General features: G+C 34.5%; 1 pseudogene; it reads right to left on the reverse strand.

Moving 5' to 3' along the window:
- Window positions 1-9,763: 9,763 nt before the first annotated feature.
- Window positions 9,764-10,226, reverse strand: LOC122903512 (annotated as a pseudogene).
- Window positions 10,227-15,291: the final 5,065 nt, after the last annotated feature.

Raw genomic sequence — 15,291 nt, forward strand, 5'->3', positions numbered from 1 at the left:
ATTAGTTAGAAACATAGAGTACAAAAATACAGAATTGGCAATTGTATACATTAGTGGTATCGAACAACCTGAGTGCTTTCATTTGATATTCCTTCCATATTCTTCTAACTTTTGGTTATTCAATTCTCTCACATTCTGGGATTTATAAACCATTTATAATAAGGCATAAATACATGATAGAAGCTGATTTTTTTTACTCTCTCAAGAATGCATGCATTTAAGTTGGGTCAAAGTTTTAAGCCAAATGATTGGTATTAAATGTGGAAATATCAAGAATCAGTCCATGGTTTAAAAGTTTTCTTCTTCTCTTAAATAGCAGAACTTTCCAATGCAACTGAAATCAAGCATTAACAATTATTTCATGCTAAGACAATGCTATTCTTAAATCCATTATCTGTTCTTTTATATTTCAGAAAACATTATATGTGAATTATCCATAGCACAAAATTTGCTTAAATGTTGTATTTTTCATGTCATACTTACAAAGACAGTTAAAAAATAGGACAAAATATAAAATGTATAAAAATGGAAGTAAATTAAATTTGACTTTACTTATGCTATCTGAACCTAACACATAGTAGACAAATCATTTTTTTTTTACTTTTATGCATTTATATGCTAAAGGGGAGAGGAGAAACGTTGCTTTAAATCCAGAGAGACTAAGTATTTTATACAATGAAGTATAGAGGGTTGGACTGCTTTGACCACCATGTCATATTGGCAGTTTTCAAAGGTGGTATGGAAATCTGAGCCTGAAGAAATGATACTGTAGAAATGCTGTAAGCATTGCCCAGAAAAGCAGAAAGTGATGAAAAATAACAGAGCAATGAATGCTGACCATTTTTAATCCCTTCGTTGTGGATTTATTGGTCTTAGATTTTATGACCTGGGAAAATTAATTTTACTGGTATTCTCTGTTATATTTTTCCTTTTACTTCTAGCATATTATTTGCACACAGTAACACAAGATAACAGTTTGCAAATAGGGTGTTAAAAAGCATAGAGAACTTAATTTGATTTACCTTTGAGATTTATTACCTTGAAAAAAGAGGCATAGGAGAGAAATTCAAGAACTTCATTGTACAACAAATTGAATGAGACTGAGAGCTAAGATGTTAGAATATAAATTAGTTGATTAATATGTAATCTGCTTGTAAACAAACATTATGATGCTTATCTATGTTCATCTCTATTAAGGATAATTTCTGCTTGAGAACTATGCCTACAAATTAAAAATACAGTATAAGCATTGTTCTATCTTTTCATAAATATGTATACATGTTGTTCCTACTATTTAAAATAATACTTCACTTACAGAGTCTGAGCTGTAGCTCTGATGGGCAATCGAATTAAACTCCCATCACAAGACAAAAATGATCTTCTATCCAGGGGCACCTGGGTGGCTCAGTGGGTTAAGCCTCTCTGCCTTTGGCTCAGGTTATGGTCTCAGGGTCCTGGGATTGAGCCCGGTGTGGGGTTCTCTGCTTGGCAGGGAGCCTGCTTCCCCCTCCCTCCTCTACCTGCCTCTCTGCCTACTTGTGATCTCTATCAAATAAATAAATAAAAATACTAAAAAAAAGATCTTCCTATACATTGATAACTGTAACACTCAGTATCATTACTCACTATATATAGTGTGGGCTTCTAAGTTAACTTTCTAGAAGCCTGAATTTAAAACAGTTATGTTGGTATATATATGACTTTGTATATTTCATTAAAAATGTATAAATTTGCCAGTATCCCATAATCCAAATTTTAGGCGTAATTCACAAGAGTTAAAACTTAAAATCATGTGTGCAAAGAGGAATGCAAAGGAGTTTTAGGTTATTTTTCAGATTTAAGATAAAGCTTTTTGACCACACTTTGACTTGTGCTCTATTGTTATTTTTAAAGCATCACTGGTATGTATTCTGTTTGAAAATATAAAGACTTTCTGCTAAAAGCTGAAACTACTGAAAGTAACAAAGGCCATGCAGAAAACTGTCTTCTTACTGCTGGACTGCTACCTTAGTTAGGGACTATTAATTTGAAATGATTTAACACAGTGTGAAAACTATTACATTTATAAAGCATCAAGCCTGGTTCCTTTGTAAAAAGTCTCACCGGTCTCAGATTTTAAATATAAATTATTCAATAGCTATTTCTTTTTTGTAGTTTTTAAGTGATTATGCACTATAAATATGGGAGGTTTTAAAATAAAAAATTCACAGGGGACTACAGCTGCCAAGTAAGATGTAGTAGAGTGACACGATTTATACTTTCACATGAAAACAAAGCAACTTTCTCTATATATATTTCAATTATTGGAAACCAGATAACATAGGACAGTGATCTCATCCTAATCCCTCTTGCCTACTTCTAGCTCTGATTTTATCCTAAATTTTGAAGTGGAAAAACTAATTCTACAGGCACCTACTTTATCTGTCAGTCTTCCATGGTTAACACGGTTCCTAAGAATACATAGAGAGCCCAAGAGTAAGGAATTATGGAGAAAATAACATTAATTCTTTGAAATGTAATTCTGCTCAGGCTGTTAAGATGAAGATGTCAGACACAGGTTTGGGTGCTAGTTGGGGGGTCTGAGCTTTGAGCAGATCGCATGGTCAAATGGTTGTTTGGTAGATTTTTCTGGTCATTTTTATCATTTGATATCTGTTCTAAATTATTCTTTGTTTTAAATCTATCATCTTTTATTATGCTCCTTGAGAGTGTCGACAGAAAGCAAAACTTCCTTATGATTTAATAACAATATTTTATTTTGGTAACTGTGACTAGGATACCCAAGCAGCAAAAAAGTAGAGGTAGATGAACTGTATTTTAGTATAGTTGGCCAAAGTCCGAGTGAACTACTACAGTTGCCTAAGGGAAATTGGGCTTAATAAAGAGCTGTTTCAAATTGGTGCTAATTATCATTATTTACATTTTCATAGATAATAACCAAGGACAAAAAGGATACAGTTAAAGATATTTTCATCTCTTTTATGGAGATGAGACTTATAGAAGATTAAATAAATATATAAGTTAAATAGCCAAAGAATAGGAGTTGATTTTCAGAATCTTCAACCTATGATTCAAGAATTATTTGATCCTAGAAAAGACAGTGAATTTGTATGGTGGGGGAATTGATAACTTGATCAAATTTAATTTGATTGATAACTTGATTAAATTCAATGGGATGGATAAGATCATAGGGCTATTTTCAAATGCTAGTATAATTCACATCAATAATACATTTTAAAAATAAAATTTAACAAATTTTAAATTTAATTTACTTAAAAATAAAATTTATTTAAAGATAAATTTATTTAAAAATAAAATTTAGAAAAAAAACTATAAAATTTAGGTGTTCTAAATCCAAAAGATTTAAACTAAGAAAGGGAAAATATCTGTGGTTACAAACAGGGTGTTTTGATATGCTCAGATTTTAAATATTTATTTAAGATGATGTAAGAAGTCTTATATAACCATAATAAAATAAAAAATATCCCATAAGAAATAGAACCTATAAGAATAAAACCTATACATCGTAAAGTAGATGTTAATGAATGCTTTTCAGGCTATTTTCACAACAAGAACAAGAATGAATTCTTATTTGGAATAAACAATGTAAAATTAAAAAGAAGGAGAGAAAGAGACAGAACACAAAATTACTACTTTTGTTTTTGGGGTTTTTTGGCTGTTTGCTTTTTTAGTAGAAAATGTATACAGATTATTACGGTAATTACATTGGAGAACACCAAGAAATATCAGATATTGAAGACAGGAATGTTGCATTGCTGTTGGTAGTTTCTTAGATATAATAGACATTGGACAATACACTAGAAGATTGAATATTCATAGATGTTGATAATGTTTTTAAAAAAAAAAGTTAACTGAAGATCAAGAGTTCAGTCCTTGGCAGTATCTATGAATAACTTACTAAAATTAACCACTTAAAAGTGATTTAAAAGAAAAATTAATCTCTGCCTTTATTAAGAACATTTCTCTGAAAGATGTATTTCCTTTTTTAAAAAAATTCTTACCTGTAAACCAAAACATAGTTTTTTGGTCTCTGCTGCTGTAGACTAACTTTATCAAAATAAGAGTGGTTAAGTGCAAGTTTAATAGGAGCAAAGATAGTATGACTTAACAGTTACATAAAGAATTTCCAGCAGCTTGATTATAGCAGCAACAACAAAAAGAAATCAAATAGAAGAACAAAGATAACAAAAGGAAAACCTCATGGATTACAACTTCATTAGGGTCAGGCAACAGGGGATTTCACTTTCAGTTAGGACGTGAAAAGACCTGCACAGCCTTCACTTCTGTAGTATCACAAATGGAAATCTAGTTAAAATAGAACATACTTATCTATGAGACAACTAAAGAGCAGTGGATGCAAGAAAGTCCTGATGAGCTGACTGCCAGAAAAAGGACCAAGTCATATATGAGTAGTGACCCAGGTGCTAGGTCTGGTTCAGGCAGCAGTAGGAGGAAGTCTGCCCCCAAAATATAATTGAACCCCTGGGGTCAGGCCAGGTAGGCTATTGGTTAAAATAGAGGCAGACAGGAACACTTATAGTTTTGAATGCAGTCAAAATGAGAGAATAGTTTGCTTGGTCCAACAATTGTCTGTATGGTCCAACACCATTACTAGTTTTGCTGAGAAAAGTACAGTGAAGGTAGGGCTGAAAATTCAAGCAAAGCAAAACACAACAATCAATCAGTCTAATGCCAAGTACTTTAATATCAGAGTCCCCGAGGATAGAAACAACAGAACAGGACAGAATATGTTTAAAGAAATGGTGGTTAAATAGTTTCCAAGTTTCATGAGAGACATTAATTCACACATTTAAGATATTTAGCAAATTCCAAACAGGATAATGCAAGAAAATCATACTAAGTTTCATTGTAGTAATACTACTGAAAATACATGATAAATTCCAGAAGCTTTCAGAGAAAAACGTCCCATTATGTACAGAAAAACAGTTAAACATGGTGGCTGACTTCTTATTATGAACAAAGTATGCCAGAAGGTACGGATGATAGTTTTAAAGTCTTTCTTAAAAACAAAGGAACAAAACAAAACAAAAAAACAACAAACAAAACCCCTCCGAAAAACAAACAAAAAAGGCAACTATAAATATATCTTTATAGGCAGCAAAAATAATCTTCTCAAGTAAAGGCTAAATAAAGACCTTTTCCAGTTAAACAGAATGCAATAGAGCTTGTGGTGGCCAAAAGTTCTATATTGTAAGAAATGCTAAAAGCAGGGCATCTGGTTGACTTGGTTAAGAATCTGCTTTCAGCTCAGGCCATTATACCGAGTCCTGGGATTTGGGCCCCAGCACAGGCTCCCTGCTCAGCAGGGAGTCCGCTTCTCCCTCTTCTTCTACAATCTCCCTATCCCCAACTTGTGCATGCTCTCCCTCTCAAATAAATCAATACAATATTTTAAAAAATTCTTAGGACAATTTTTTGGTCTAAAAAAATAAAAAAAGAAATTGGAGGGGTCAGCTGGGTGGCTCAGTTGGTTAAGCAACTGCCTTCACCTCAGGTCATGATCCCAGAGTCCCTGGATCGAGTCCCACATCGGGTTCCCAGCTCCACGGGGAGTCTGCTTCTCCCTCTCATTCTCTCTCTCACTCTCTTTCTCTCAAATAAATAAAATCTTTTAAAAAAAAAGAAAAAATAATAAAAAAAGAAATTGGAAAGGTAAATCTATAGGAAGCACTGAAGAGCAGTATAAATGATAAGTGTTTATTTATTTATTTATTTATTTGACAGAGATCACAAGTAGGCAGAGAGGCAGGCAGAGAGAGAAGGGAAAGTAGGATCCCTGCTGAGCAGAGGGCCAATGCAGGTCTTGATCCCAGGACAACCAGGATCATGACCCGAGCTGAAGGCAGAGGCTTTACCCCACTGAGCCACACAGGGACCCCAAGTAAGTATTTTTAAAAGACTTTTTTCTGTAAGTTGGTGCAGCCACTCTGGAAAACAGTATGGAGGGTCCTCAAAAAATTGAAAATAGAGTTATCTTACAACCCAACAATTGCACTAAATATATAAACTAAACTAAATTGCACTAAATATATAAACTAAAGATATAAATGTAGTGATCCAGAGGGGCACCTGCATTCTAATGTATATAGCAACAATGTCCACAATAGCCAAACTATGGAAAGAGTCCAGATGTCCATCAACAGATGAATGGATAAAGATGATGTGGTATGTGTATATATATCTAGATATCTAGATACATATAGATACAGATACACACACAATGATGTACTACTCAGCCATAAAAAAAAAATTAAATCTTGCCATTTGCAAAGACATGGATGGAACTAGAGGCTATTACACTAAGTGAAATAAGTCAATCAGAGAGAGACAATTATCATATGAGCTCACTGATATGAAGAATTTGAGAAACAAGACAAAGGATCATAGTGGAATGGAGTGAAAAACGAATAAGGCAAAACCAGAGAGGAAGACAAACCATAGGAGATTCTTAATCTCAGGAAACAAACTGAGGGTTGCTGGAGGTGGCTGGTGATGAACACTGGGGAGAGTATGTGCTATGCTGAGTACTATGAATTGTATAAGACTGATGAATCAAAGACCTGTACCCCTGAAACAAATAATACATTATATGTTAATTTTAAAAATTAAAATTAAGGGACGCCTGGGTGGCGCAGTTGGTTAAACGACTGCCTCCTGCTCAGGGCGTGATCCTGGAGTCCCGGGATCGAGTCCCACATCAGGCTCCCAGCTCCATGGGGAGTCTGCTTCGCTCTCTGACCTTCTCCTCGCTCATGCTCTCTCTCACTGTCTCTCTCTCTCAAATAAATAAAATAAAATCTTAAAAAAAAAAATTAAAATTAAAATTAAAAAAGACTTTCTCTTTCTTAATTTCTTTAAAATACAAATTGTGTCTTTAAAGCACAAACAGTAACATTTGTTGTGGGGTTTCTATCATAAATAATGATAAATGGCATCATAACAATTGCATAAAAAGATAGCAGTAGAGTATCGTGGAACATTACTTTTGTAAACATCTTGTTATACCTAAACTGGGATATTTTACATTTTAATTCCAGTATAGTTAATATATAGTTAATATAATATAGCTAATATACAGTGTTATATTAGTTTCAGGTGTACAGTATAGTGATTCAACAATTCTATATATTACTCAGTGCTCATCATGATAAATGTACTTTTAATCCCTATCACCTATTTTACCTATCCCCCTACTCACCTCCCCTCTGGTACCCATGTTTTCTCTCTATAGTTAGGAGTTGCTTTATAGGTTTCCGGCTTGTTTCTTTTTATTTTTTTTCCCTTTGTTCTTGTGTTTTGTTTCTTAAATTCCACACATGAATGAAATAATAAGTTATCTTTTTCTACTGATTTATTTCACTTAACATGATACTCTCTAGCTCTATTCATGTTGTTGCAAATGGCAAGATTTAGTTCTTTTTTATGGCTGAGCAGTATTCCATTATATATATATATCACTTCTTCCTTAGCTGTTCATCTATTAACAGATAATTCCATATTTTGGCTATTTTAAGTAATACTGCAGTAGACATAGGAGTGCGTATATCTTTTCAAATTAGTGTTTTCATATTCTTTGAGTAAATAACTAGTAGTGAAATTATTGGATCTTAAAATAATTTTATTTTTAATTTTCTGAGGAACTTCCTCTGTTTTCCACAGTGACTGCACCAGTTTGCCTTCCCACCAGTGGTGCACAAGGGTTCCTTTTTCTCCACATCCTTGTGAACACTTGTTTCTTTTGTTTTTTACTTTTGCCATTCTAATAGTTGTGAGGTGATATCTCATTGTGGTTTTGATTTGCATTTCCCTGATATTAGGGTGTTGAACATCTTTTCCTGTGTCTGCTGGCTGTCTATATGTCTTCTTTGGAGAAATGTCTGTTTACGTCTTCTGCACATTCTTTAATTGGATTATTTGTTTTTTTTGTGCATTGAGTTGTATGAGTTCTTTATATATTTTGGATACTAACCCTTTATCAGACATGCCAATTTCAAGTATCTTCTCTCATTCAGTAGGCCATCTTTTAATTTTGCTCATTGTTCTCTTTGCTGTGCAGAAGCTATTTACTTTCATGTAGTTCTAATAGTTTATTGTTTTTGTTTCCCTTGCTTCAGGAGACATATCTAGAATAATTTTTCTATGGCTGATATTAGTGAAATGATGGCCTATGCTCCCTTCTAGGATTTTTATGGTTTTAAGTCTTCCATTTAGGTCTTTAATCAATTTTGAGTTTATTTTTATGTATGGTATAGGAAAATGGTCCAGTTTTTCTCTCGCATGTAGCTGTCCAGTATTCCCAACACAACTTTTTGAAGAGACTGTCTTTTCCATTGAATACTCTTGCCTCTTTGTCAAAGATTAATTGACCATATAAGTGTGGGTTTATTTCTGGGCTCTTTGTTCTGTTCCATTGACCTAGGTGTCTATTTTTGTGCCAGTCCCATACTGTTTCGATTAATAGAATTTTGTAGTGTATCTTGCAATTTGGGATTGTGATACCTTCAGTTTTGTTCTTCTTTTTCAAGATTGCTGTGACTATTCAGGGTCTTTTGTGGCTCCATACAAATTTTGGGATTTTTATTTTAGTTCTATGAAAAATGATACTGGTGTTTTGATAGAGATTACATTAAATCTGTAGATTATTTCGGGTAATACGAACATTTTAGCAATATTTGTTCTTCCAGTCCATGAACATGAAATATCTTTCAATTTGTTCTTGTTGTCCTCAATTTCTTTTATCCATGTTTTATAGTTTTTAGAATACAGGTCTTTCACCTCCCAGGCTAAGTTTATTTCTAGTTATATTATTATTTTTGGTTCAGTTGTAAATGGGATTTTTTTGCTGCTACTTCATTATTAGTATATAGAACCAATTTTGTGTAGTGTATAGCAACCAATTTTGTATGCTGTGACCTTATGGAATTCATTTATCTGTTCTAATAGATTGTTGGTAGAGTTTTTATTATTTACGGTTTTCTATGTATAATATCATGTCATCTGCAAATAGTGAATGCTTAACAAAATTCTTCCTTACCACTTTGGAGGCACGTTTAGTCTTTTTCTTGTCTGACTGCTGTTGCTAGGACTTCTAGTACTATGTTGAATAAAAATGGTGAAAGTGGACATCTTTGTATTGTTCCTGATCTGAGGGGGAAGTTCTCAATTTTTCACCATTGTGTATGATATTAGCTGTGGGTTTTTCATATATGGCCTTTATTGTGTTGAAGTATGTTCCTTCTAAACCTATTTTGCTATTTTTTTTAAAAAACCAGTAAAGAAACACCTGCTTTCCTTAACACAATAGCAAGAGAAAGGTTTTCCAAGTTCTCAGAAGGAAAATAACATGAGCAGGCATCACCTGCTACGTGTTACAAGATTCAGTGTCCACGCTGATTGTTCTGAGAGCTACCCCCAACCCAGCAGATGTCTCCTCCATGAGGTCTGCCATCAGGGCTGCTGCCAAGAACAGGTTTCTCACTGTGGTAGCTTCACAGTTAATTCATCAAACAGAAGACTGAGGCAGTATTATTCCTGTTTCAGAAGCTCTTGGTGTCTAAAAAAGGAAGAAGAAGCAGCTCTTGGGGTAGAGAGAACATAGCAATTTGGAATACACACTTGTTTCTTGAATTCAAGAAAAACTATGAGCCAATCTATCCATTTTTCTCTGCTCTGGTCTGCCAAGAGTGTTGTGTAAAGATTCCTTTTCTATCCCTATCACGTGTCAGGGTAAGAGGAGGAAAGGTGGAGAGGGGCCTGTGGAGAAGCTCTCTCCTCCTTCTGCACGGTGGTGATCGCCATCTTTTCTGACAGCTGCAGCATCTGGTGGTGGGTGGGAGAAGAGGCCACCCACCAATCGCCTCTTCTTGAAGCCATACCTTTTGCGTTCATAGAAGAGAAGAGTCATAAAGCTCCCCAAATTGACAATCTTTGGGCAACCATCTCTATCCTTTGCCTGGACGGTGCACTCCTTACAATAATAGGCATCTGAGACCCCAGGGCCTCCCCAGATCACACAGCGCCTGGTAAGAGCCATTGTTACACTCATCACATATGCATACCAGAGTGCACGGACACAGGTAGGAGTCACAGATCACACGTTTGCCATCACATTTTTCACATAGTCTTTCGATGGCAACACCAGCCTGCTTGGGGCAGAAGATCAAATCCAGATGATGTTTAGTCATAATTCCAACACGAGCTTTGCTAATGGTTTTTATCATGAATGGATGTTGTACTTCATCAAATGTTTTTTCTGCATCTATTGAAATAATCAAAGGGCTTTAATCCTAACTCTTGTTGAGATGATGTATCACACCGATTGATTTGCAAATATTAAACCACCCTGGCAACACAGGAATAAATTCTGCTTGATTTTGGTGAATAGCATTTTATAATATGTTGTTGGATTTTGTTTGTTAATATTTTGTTGCAGATTTGTACATAGTGTTCATGAGAAATATTGGCCTGCAGTTTTCTTTTTTTATAGTATTCTTTACCTGGTTTTAGTATCAGGGTAGTACCAGCCTCATTAAATGAATTTGGAAGTTTTCCTTCTTCTATTTTTTGGAATAATTTGAGAAAAGTAAGTTTTAATTTTTCTTTAAATGATTGGTAGAATTCACCTTTGAAGATTTCTGGTCCTGGTCTTTTGTTTGTTGGGACTTTTTTGATTACTGATTCAATTTCATTGCTGGTAATTTGCCTGTTGAAATTTTCTATTTCTTCCTGAATCAGTTTTCAGAGGTTATATGTTTTTAGGAAGTTATCCAGTCCTTCCAGATTGTCTAATTTGTTTGCATGCAGTTTTTCATTATATTCTCTTATAATCCTTGTACTTCTGTACTTCTGTGGTGTTGGTTATTATTTCTCCTGTTTCATTTCTGACTTTATTTATATGAGTCCTCTTTTTTTATATATTAGTTTCTCTTTCTTTTTTCTGTTGTTTTTTTATTTCCATTCCTTTCCTCTTTATTTTCTTTTTTTCTTCCTTGTATTTCTAAAGGCTTACCAATTTTATTGATCTTTTCAAAGAACCAACTCAACTCCTGGTTTCATTGATCTATTTTCTTATGGGTTTTTTGTTGTTGTTTTGGTTTGGTTTTGTTTTTTAGTTTCCTTATTTATTTCTGCTTTAATCCTTCCTCCTACTGGTTTTAGATTTTGTTTATTCTTTTTCTAACTTCTTTAGATATAAGGTTAAGTTGTTTATTTGAGGTTTTTCTTGCTTCTTGAGTTAGGCCTGCATTGTGTGTGTGTGTGTGTGTGTGTGTTTAAGATTTTATTTATTTATTTGACAGACAAAGATCACAAGTAGGCAGGGAAGCAGGCGGAGAGAGAGGAGGAAGCAGGCCATCCTTGGAGCAGAGAGCCAGATGAGGGGCTTGATCCAGGACCCTGGGATCATGACCTGAGCTGAAGGCAGAGGCTTTAACCCACTGAGTTACCCAGGCGCCCGTAGGCCTGCATTGTTATAAACTTCCCTCTTAAAACAGTTTTTGCTGAATCCCAAAGATTTTGGACCATCATGTTTTCATTTTAATTTGTCTACATGTATTTTTTAATCTCTTCTTTGATTTCTTGATTGGAGCATTCATTGTTTATTGGAATGTTATTTAACCTTTGTGTATTTATGTTTTTTCTAGTTGTTTGTTTTGTGGTTGATTTTTAGTTTCATAGCACTGTGGCAGGAAAAGATGCGTGGTATGACTTAAATAATTTGCATTTGTTGAGACTTCTTTTGTGGCCCAATATTTGATCTGTTCTGGAGAATCTTTCATGTGTACTTGAAAAAATGTGTATTCTGCTGTTTTAGAATGGAATGTTTTGAATATATCTGTGAGATCCATCTGGTCCAGTGTGTTATTCAAAGCCACTTTCTCCCTGCTGATTTTCTAAACTGGTGTAATATTAATTCAAGGAAGATTGTGATAAATTAAGAATACTATTTTAGTTCTTAGAACAACTACTGAAACATTAAAACAGAGGTATTCATAAAAAATGACAGAGGGAGTAAAATGAAATGCCAAAAGGATTCTTTTGAAAGAATTCAGTTAATCCAAATAGACAGAAAAAGAGGATAAGAAGAGCAAAGAACAGAAGAAAAAATAGAAAACATTTAATAACCAATCATTTAATTATATTAATTTTTTATTAACACATAATGTTTTATTTGTTTCAGGGGTACAGGTCTGTGATTCATCAGTCTTAAACAATTCACAGCACTCACTGTAGCACGTACCCTCTCCAGTGTCCATCACCCAGCCACCGTCCTCCCCACCACTCCCCCACTCCAGCAACCCTCAGTTTGTTTCCTGAGATTAAGGATTTAAGAGGGGGTGCCTGGGTGGCTCAGTGGATTGAGCCACTGCCTTTGGCTCAGGTCATGATCTCAGGGTCCTGGGATCGAGTCCCCCATCAGGCTCTCTGCTCAGTGGGGAGCCTGCTCTGCCCCTACCCTGCGTGACTCTCTGCCTACTTGTGATCTCTCTCTCTCTGTCAAATAAATAAATAAATAAATAAATAAATAGAATTTAAGAGGATTAAATACTCCAGTGAATAGATAGAGATGGACAGAATAGACTGAAAACAAAATAAAAACACAATTCAATTATTTGATGTTCACAAGAGCTGCATTTTAGTTTTTATTATATTTGCTTTATTTTTTAATTTTGAAATGATTATGAGACTTGTACAGAGAACTCCCAAATATCTAGATTAATTAATTAATTGCCCACACCTTGCCACACAGCAGCTCTGTGAAGAAATAAATCCTCTTGAGTCATCAAGGCTCGGAGAGGTTAAATGATTTCCCTCAGGCTTCACATCTGGTATGCTTGTATTGGTGCTGCAATATAAACCCAGGCAGTCTTAAGTCCAGAACATATGTTCTTAAATATTATTTTTTATTTCTAGCAATGTGTATAAATACAGTTGGTAACTGTTGGTGTCAATATTCAAATGTAAGCCAAGCTGGCTTCATAATATCATTTTGCATCTCAATATAAAATAGTGATCTATAAATAGTTGGTTTAAAGTCCAATGTGATGTTTTCTAGAGGAGTAGCCTCATCATGGGGTTGTTCAAGGTTACAGCTAAATGACAGTATTTCAGGAATTGTATATAGAGGGATCCTGCCTTGGATAGAACATCAAATAAAACGGAAGAAAAGGCCCCTTCAGATTCTGAGAATCTATTATCTGCTATTTTATAGAAATACTCACAATTTCAGTTTTCAAGTTGCTCTTCCTCTCCAGCCCCAAAAGCATACTGTATCTCCTAAGGGTCATCTTTATTTATCAATAGATTTTCATTGTATTCATAATTGCCTTAGGAATTAAGGTACTTTCCAGATATAAAGAAAAATCTTCATAATCTTAAATAGAAGGGAATTATCATATCTTATTAAAACTTAAACTTCATTAAAATTTTCAAGCTCCATTAAACTTGGTTAAGCTTCATTAAATGAGGCTTAGTGTCTTTTGCCTTCTTAAACCAAGCTGGGAATAACTAAACTTTTTGAAATCCTTATTATGCTTTTAGGCTCAAAAGACTAGATAAGACTGGTTAAGCATCAAAAGCTAATTAACCTGGGATCATTTAACATCTTTTCTTCATAGTTGACAGAACACCTAAATTGTTAAATCAATTTGAATTCCATTAAATAGTTTTAAATATTGCTAAAATTTGTTAAGCATCATTAATCCAATTAATCATCATAAAGACAGTAAACACAAACTTTTGTTCAATTTTTGAGAAAAATCCTTGTTTAGTTTGGACAAAATTCATTAAGTCTATGAGTAATTCACATTAATATTTATGTCTTCCTTTAGAAATACTAAGGTACCCCTATTTGGAAATGAAGACACTGAATCAGTGGAATTAAATGTATTTCCTTTATCAACCTATACATTCAATGTCCTAGAGACTCATTTAAAATCTACTGCACTAAAATAAATAAATAAATAAAATCTACTGCACTGTTTATGATTCAGACCTTCTCTATCTCTGTCATTTCTAGCTATCTATCATCTGAATGAATAATGAATGAGTGGGTAAATATTGCCAGACATAATAATTCCATATAGATAATTATTTGTTATTAAAGGGAAGGAAAGGAATAGCAAAGGGCACTTTAAAGAACCCACAGTTATTTTTTGGATCACCATTTGCCCTCTGGTGGGCCATCAAACTATTTCTTTATTTCAGTACCATGTGAGTTAATATTTGAAAATGTCTCTACACTCTTCAGTGAGTTAAATATTCTTAATGATTTCCTTCTAATTTCCTTTTAATTAAAGGAATGTATCAATCAGAATAAGGAAATGTAAAAGGGAATTGAAGTTTGAAAAATGCTTTTAAAAAGGTAACATTTGTTCATTCTTTTAACAAATATTTTCATTTAAGCCTGAGATGCTGCTGCTTATGTACAACTTTATCATTCATTGATCAGATAATACCCAGGTCATGAAGGACAGTTAAATTAAATCAATCACCTGGGGCGCCTGGGTGGCTCAGTGGGTTAAAGCCTCTGTCTTCGGCTCAGGTCATGATCTCAGGGTCCTGGGATCGAGCCCCGCATGGGGCTCTCTGCTCAAGCGGGGAGCCTGGTTCCTCCTCCTCTCTCTCTCTCTGCCTGCCTCTCTGCCTACTTGTGATCTCTGTAAAATAAATAAAATTTAAAAAAAATTTAAAAAAAAATCAATCACCTAATGCCCAGCGTTACAGTTACCAGGTTACAGTAACAATGCTAGAGTGTGCAGAAAAAGACATGTCCTTGGTTCAAAACCCTACTCTGGGTTCCCTTATAACTTGCCAACTGCTGTATGTAGCATCTCCTTTACTGACACTTCCAGTGCTATTGGACATGGCAGGTAATAAGGCCTAAATAGTGGGGGCAACTTGTATGGGTCTGCTTTTTCCATCTAGATCCTATGCTAAACTGACTGGTGAATGGGTTAGAAGAATAGACTTCAATATGGTATGTGTTTATTCCACTTATCCTAAGAATTCAAACAAACATCATACCTCTTTTCTCAGAGGGTATCGTGTAGATTGTCTCTCACTTTAGAAAGGGTATTCCAGCACACCTTTCTTTTCTAGATACTGGGCAGATATGTTGGGCTCCTTAACTTTTGCAAGGTTCATCCCATATCCTCTTGCATGCCCGTGTTTCACTAAGGCAGCTAGAAAGTTTGTCATATCCTGTAGCCAAGTCTAATGAGCATAATGTCATCAATAAAATGAACCAAC

The sequence above is a fragment of the Neovison vison genome, chromosome 3 (assembly GCF_020171115.1).
Source record: "Neovison vison isolate M4711 chromosome 3, ASM_NN_V1, whole genome shotgun sequence".
NCBI lineage: Eukaryota > Metazoa > Chordata > Mammalia > Carnivora > Mustelidae > Neogale > Neogale vison.